Below are 6,096 nucleotides of genomic sequence, written 5' to 3'. Positions count from 1 at the left end.
CCAGAGCAGGGTCTGCTTGCTGGTTGTTTGCCTATTGCCAATTAATTTAGGGACCTGATTTTTTAAAGAAATGAACCAAGATTTATTTGGAAACTCCAAGTAGTTATTCAAGTCATGAGCTCCATGCACCCACATTACAACAAATAACTAAAGGATGGTAAATTAGGAGTAATGCTAATGGAGTTACACTGGCATGAAATTGGTGTGAGAAGAATCAAGCCCATTGTCTGTTAGCCAACGAAGCTTTATACTGGATAGTAATGAGCCTACTCAGGCTATGGATTAGCCCTGAGAGGAACGACCAGCTGGCCCATTACCATCCAATTTACTCTCAACAAAAGGAGACTATGAAAAAATGCCCAGTAAGATCACAGACACAAAGATAGTAAGATACTATGATTCAGGGTTCCTCACCTCCCCGTTCATCGTTTATTTTATTGTTTACAAGCTGCTACTCTCATTTTACTAGTTACACTGTTATGCAGAAAACATGGAAATAAATCTTTCAATTATATTTGTCAAAGCAGAATACTGGGCTAACACTGCAAATAAAAGCAGAAGAAAGGACAAGTAGGCGGATGCTGATTTGTAGTTAAAGATGCCACAACAATAAGTAATGTTTGTTAATCTTATCTGGGAGATCCCAATCATCATCCTCTACAGGCTTGAAAGAACATTGTACTATAATTTCAGCTTGACTAGTGAGCAATTTTCCCAAATACTGGTTATGATTGAAAATCTTTTCCTCACATGTTACTTTTATCAATACTATGTATTGTTTTGTAAATGAATTTCCACAATAAATCCACTGTGCAGATTTTGCTAACAGAGACCATTTATTCTCTAACTACAGTATGTCACTGACTAAAATATAGGTGGAGATGTATATGATTTTTACTCATTCCTACCCCACAATGCATTTTTACATAGTCAAAGTGGCAAATCTTTAGCCTAAGTAGAGCTGGTTGAGATACTTTCTATGAATAATGGCTTGTGCATGTCAGGGCCACCCAGAGGATTCAGGGGGCCTGGGGCAAAGCAATTTCGGGGGGCCTTCCATAAAAAAAAGTTGCAATATTATAGAATAGTATATTCTCCTGGGGGCCTGGGGCAAACTGCCCCACTTGCCGCCCCCCCATCCCCCAGGAGGGCGGCCCTGGTGCATGTAGCCCCTTATTGGAGCAAGTGAATATTTTGTGAACAGATCCTCATTTTCTTTGACTGTATTTATTGTAATTTCAGTATTTACCAAGGAGTTCAGATGAATTATTATCAGATTTAGCTTTGTTTGTGAATGGCACTTTGACCATTTGCTATCCATTATTCATGGTAAAATAGTTGGTTACTTACGTCTCACTGTATCTTTTCTGCTTTGTGATCAGAGGACTGACACTTTTTAAGAAGGAAATCCTGAATAAATACAACACTTCAGGTATACATTTTCTGATTTAATTCTTCCTAGAATTTATAACATTCCCACAGATTTTCCTGAATACCAAGCAGTTCCCTGACTGTGCATGAAAAATGAACAATATGACTCAAGTCAAAATTTGATATCATCCATTCTGTGCAGTGTTGTAGCCATATTGGTCCCAGGATATTGAAAGCCAAAGTGGGTGAGGTAATATCTATTATTGGACCAACTTCTGTTAGTGAGAGACACAAGTTTTCAGGCTTATGCAGAGGTCTTCTTCAAGTCTAGGAAGATATTACCTCACCCAACTTGTCACCACAACTCCATGCTTTTATTTGTGACAGGTTCAAAAAATCACCTATTGTGCATGCTGCATTGCCCCATTGCCGTGCGTGATTTATTTATTGTGACATCATGCAACACGTTATCTCTTAGGAATGACTGTCCAATGCAACAGACTTTGTACAGTTGCCAAAAAGATGTTGTCACTGCAAAACCCTTTATTTAATCCCAGAATTTTTTTTGTCTAAAAAGGATCTCTTGGTAAGCACATGTCACATTCCCAGACCTTTATCCTGCTGTAATACCACATTAATCCAGTTCCCTCTGCTTCAAAGGATGTCTTGGTTTTGGGAGTGTAAGATGGCGCATGGCTCCCAGGCAATTGTGGTGACCTCATTGGGGGGGGCAGATAGGGAACCTATTCTAGAAAATGGCTGTGCAACTTAGTACAGTGGGACAAATTGCGTAGGAGCAAAGGGAGTGCCTGCACAGCACTGACTAATCCAATAACCTGCTTCTGAAAATTGTCTGAGTGATGCTTCAAAGGTAGGAGAGAAGTTTCCCAGCTCCCCCACACACACACCTGCCACCCACAGGGCAACCAGCCAGTTATTTTGGGAACAGAAAACAGTCAACAGCTATCCATTCAGAGGCCATAATGCCTCGTAATTAGTTGCCAGCCCATACCTTCAGCATCATGGCTAACACAGCCTACCCATTTGTAGTTGCCTCTGAACACAACCAGCAGCACCATCTGAGAAGTTCTTACCACAGCAGAAACAACCGGGACAAGTTAATGCTGACGTTGTCATTATAATCTTAGTGGGGAACATCTGCTCAGTTCATGGGGATGATGCAGTGCAGAACGACTGTCTCCTTTGTCTCACCTCCTCCTGCCTCAGCCCATTCCCTAATCCCTCCAGAACCACAGAGCCCTGACAGCACAATTCCCACAAACACGGGCTTGCACAACCTCTGGAGCTAGAGAGGACACGCTGCAGAAGCATGGCTGGCCCCACTTTCCTCCACTGCATACCTGGAGAATTTGCTGTTCTATTTTGCTCCCACTGCTATATGTGGAAGAGAAGACCACAAGGCCCTCTGTAATTTAAGAGTTTTCACACACACACACATACACACACAAACACACACACACACACACAACCTATATATAAACTTTAGCAACTATATATATAACTATAAAAAATCATGTCAGGCCTGACTCATTGGAGTCAATGGGCATTTGGCCAATGAGAGCAGGATCAGATCCTTCGTAACAAAGCTCTTAGAATCTTTTTGTTTCTGTCATCCCATGTCAATAAAGCACTTTACTAACAATAAAACATTTCAGATTAATTTCTGATCCAAAGGGTATCAAATACCGAGTGATTTTAAATTTAAAAAAATCGTACAACCTTAACCCATCTCCTTGCTTTTCTCATATATATACACACACACCCCACCCAAAACACACACACACATGGAAGAGGAGCAAAACTCCCACGGTTTTTACCTCTGGTTTGGCTCTAGTCTGCAGCTCAGGTCTGTGGTTGATGTGGTGTCACCAACGGAGAGCATACAACAATGTCAATTGAGGTGGGAACCAGTGTTCCATGGTGGGTTTAGATTAGAAACTGTGAGACAAAGTAAGGGGGAGGGATGGAGGAAGAGTAGTTTTAAGCTAATAATGTATTGGAATCGCCTCTTGGCCTGGACCTTGGAGGCATTCAGCACACATTGGGCCTGATTCTCCATTGCCTTGCACTTTACATAAGTCATTTACACCAGTGCAAAGTGGGTGTAATCTCACTCCCACTCTGACCTGGTAGCATTTGACACCCACCCTTTGCACTGGTTGAAACGACTACATGGAATACTGGGCAGCAGAGAATCAGGCCCATTACTTCTGAAGTTGTTGCATTTAATAAAAATAGCCATTTGCAGATGCCCTTTTAGGAAAGTTGATGGCGGTCCACAAACTCCTGTTTCATGTAGGACTGTCTGAAGACATATACATATTTTGATGCAACAAACTATTTTTAGTTTTCTTTTGGATATGTTTGGGAGCAAGTCCCTAACTGTTGCTATGCTGCTATGGAAACGGTATCCATGTATACTGACATGTTTACAATTGTTTTAAACACCATAAACTTTCAAGGGCAAAGTCAAGCATTAAAGTCACTGCCCAGTGTTTTTGATTATTACATTTATTAAGTTAGGACCTCTCAGCTTCCTGGGGCTCTCTAGTTTAGAAAAAGTTGTGGTGATGTGTCTAGATGTTAAGTGCTTTCATATTTGAGTAAATGAGTGAGACAGGAGCAGTTGAGAATCTCGCTTCGAAAATAGAAACATCCTGTAAACTCCACTCCCCTTCCCCAACCTAAGATATTAAACAGATTTTATTGGACACCAGAGTGCTTGTTGAAGGCTAGATTAGCAAATCACAAGCAGTGTTGGAGATGGAAGCAGCTGAAAGGCAGATTTTTTCATCTCTTTCACTCATGCCATAAATTCTACATTATTGGAATGTCTTATTCAGAACTCTTCCCTCGGCACTAGCCACTTGCATCCACCTTGGGCCTATAGCAATAGGCTATCCCATCAGCTCACATCGTCTAACCATAATGGGTAGGCTTTTCAAACTGGAGTGCCTAGAGTTAAGCATCTTAATCCATACAGAGGCACCTACAGAAGTGTGCAAGATGAGTCGGTGTCCTACTTCTTCCTAGCTGCCTGTCAAAGGAGCTGCTGACTCCTTTTCCTTGCTGAACAGTGCAGGCCTGGGCAGGACAGAGAAAGAATACTTAGGGTCTCCTCAATTCCCACCCCACTGGATCTCCTACTTAACTCACTGTCTGCCAAACTTAGTGTGAGGGCCAGATGCCCAATCACAAGCATTTTCTTTGAAAAGTCACCCCCATCCTCCAGCAAAGAAAAACGAGGAACATTTTCAGAGTCAAGGGCAGGCAGCTGATTTATGTGCTTGATTTTAATTACACCATAACTTCAACTCTTTCTGAGTTCCTCTCCCACCTCCAGCCTTATCAAAACACAAAAGCAAAACAGAAATCTGCCCTCAGATGAGACACGTGCAATTGCAGGGGCCTAGGTTTCGTTTTGGGGAAGGGTGGTGGTTGTGGGAAAGGCGCACCATTGAAAAGCACGGTTATAAGGAGGAGCTAGCTCCAAAGGTAATTGGCACTGCTCTTGCCACACACGAATAATGCCGGCTCAAGGAATCCTGTTGGGGAGATGGTATCTCAGAGTGCTTCTGCATACAATGCACTAGATTATGGCTAGCTAGGAAAGGCAGGGAAAGGAGTGGTGGGGGACAAGGTGTAAGTAGCCTTCTCTTCTACCAGGCACACCTGCTCATGGGATAGCCATGACCTTGTGTAACCCACACACCTTCTGGCTGTGGTGTGCTGTCTCATCTAGTGGCACCAAGAGCATTTAAAGAGAGATAAAAAAACGAGTCTGCTCAGGGGCGGAGTTGAGTTGGGGCCGGGGGCAAAGGGGGGGTCGAGCACCCACCGGCACCAGCAGAAGTCAGCGCCTATGGGTGAGGGCACCAGCTAGGGGTGAAAGCTCTGGGGTGAGGCTGGGGATGAGGGGTTCAGGGTGCGGGAAGGGGCTGGGGCAGAGGTTTGGGGTGCAAGCTCTGGGGTGGGGCCAGGGATTAGGGGTTTGGGGTGCAGGCTGCCTCGGGGCTCTGGTGGGGAGAGAGGACTCCCCCCAGCTTTCTCTCGCAGCAGCAGCTTGGTGCCGGGGGCGGGGAGCCTCTCCCTGGCTCCGGCGGGGCTGGGCAGGAGGAGGTGCTCCTCTCTCCAGCAGCTCCAGCAGGCCTGGGCTGGGCGAGGGGCTCCTCTCCCCTGGCCGCAGCAGGTCGGTGCTGGGGGAGAGGCATCTGTCTCCGCCGCAGCACTGAGCTCCTGCATGGGGCTTAATAGGCAGCTGCGCAGCCACACAACTTAGGGGGAACTTGGGTCCCTGGTATTTATCCCAATGATGTATTTATAGAGAGCAACCATATCTCTCCTCAGCCTTCTTTTGGTTAGGCTAAACAAGCCAACTTTGACTCTCCTCTCATAAGGAGGATCAGCCTAGTAGCCTTTCTCTGCACCTGTTCCAGTTTGAATTCATCTTTCTTAAACATGGGAGACCAGAACTGCACACAGTGTTCCAGATGAGGTCTCACCAGTGCCTGGTATAATAATACTAACACTTCCCTGTCTCTACTGGAAATACTTCACCTGATGCACCCCAGGACCACATTAGCCTTTTTCACAGCCGCATCATAGTCATCCTGTGATCAACCCACACAGCCAGGTCTTTCTCCTTCTCTGTCACTTCCAACTGAAAAGTCCCCAGTTTATAGAAAAAATTCTTCTTGTTAGTTC

General features: G+C 44.6%; 1 long non-coding RNA gene across 1 annotated transcript in view; it reads right to left on the bottom strand.

Annotated features, from left to right (window-relative positions):
• Window positions 1-4,041: 4,041 nt before the first annotated feature.
• LOC123367045 overlaps window positions 4,042-6,096 on the bottom strand; it is an 89,066-nt gene continuing 87,011 nt past the window's right edge. Inside the window, exon 4 of the long non-coding RNA XR_006578277.1 lies at window positions 4,042-4,476. This is a non-coding gene — a long non-coding RNA (uncharacterized LOC123367045). The remainder of the gene's footprint in view (window positions 4,477-6,096) is intronic.

The sequence above is a fragment of the Mauremys mutica genome, chromosome 3, assembly GCF_020497125.1.
Source record: "Mauremys mutica isolate MM-2020 ecotype Southern chromosome 3, ASM2049712v1, whole genome shotgun sequence".
Taxonomy (NCBI): Eukaryota; Metazoa; Chordata; order Testudines; family Geoemydidae; genus Mauremys; species Mauremys mutica.
The sequence above is the reverse complement of the archived record's forward strand: the minus strand, read 5'-3'. Positions and strand labels throughout refer to the sequence as shown.